This window comes from Siphateles boraxobius, unplaced genomic scaffold (assembly GCF_051911475.1).
Source record: "Siphateles boraxobius isolate OS27281-9 unplaced genomic scaffold, OSU_SipBor_1 72, whole genome shotgun sequence".
NCBI classification, from domain to species: Eukaryota; Metazoa; Chordata; class Actinopteri; order Cypriniformes; family Leuciscidae; genus Siphateles; species Siphateles boraxobius.
The window spans coordinates 3,074,095-3,075,000 of NW_027509200.1; positions in this window are offsets into that span (position 1 = coordinate 3,074,095).

Genomic DNA, 906 nt, shown 5'->3' on the forward strand with positions numbered 1-906 from the left:
ATCATTAGGATATTAAGTAAAGATCATGTTCCATGAAGATATTTTGTAAATTTCCTACCGTAAATGTATAAAACATTTATTTTTGTGAGTGAATGCAGCACAATCGCGAACATAAATGGACAACTTTAAAGGCGATTTTCTCAATGTTTCGATTTTTCTGCACCCTCAGATTCCAGATTTTCAAATAGTTGTATCTCGGACAAATATTGTCCTATCCGAACAAACCATACATCAATGGAAAGCGTATTTATTCAGCTTTCATGTAATGTATATATCTCAATTTCAAAAAAATGACCCATAAGACTGGTTTTGTCATCCAGGGTCACGTATAAGGTAAGGGTAACCCATTACTACAAATAATTTGGATCAGTTTTGGATGGATCATGGGAACACACTAGTAATGACTAAAGTGGAAAAAGGAATTACTATTTAAAATCTTACAAAAATCTCAAAAGCTTACAATGACTTCAGTCAATATCAGGTAGTTATCATGTTTTTTTACTTTAGAAAAATGATCCAAACTATTAGTAGTTCCTTCAAAAAGATGTAGTAACACTTGAGTCATTACTAATGGGTTACCTTTACCTTATATTATACTTTATGCATTATTCATGTTAATTATAAACCTGTATATAGTAGTTTTCTGAGAGGTATGAAATATAATAGTTACTGATTAGCTAATGGTGAACTACCACATTCAACTGAGTGCTACAGTATTACTTACTAATTTGTTAATCAGAGTTTCTTGTTAGTTAAGAATGTTAAGTGTGTTACTCATTTGTTCCTGTGTAGTTATTCATTAATGAAGGAATAGTATTCTGAAGTGTTACCGGAAAACTTGGTTTGCCTCGGTCATCTCACTTTTCCCATCGCATTTCATTTATTTTAAATACAAATGAAAAAAAT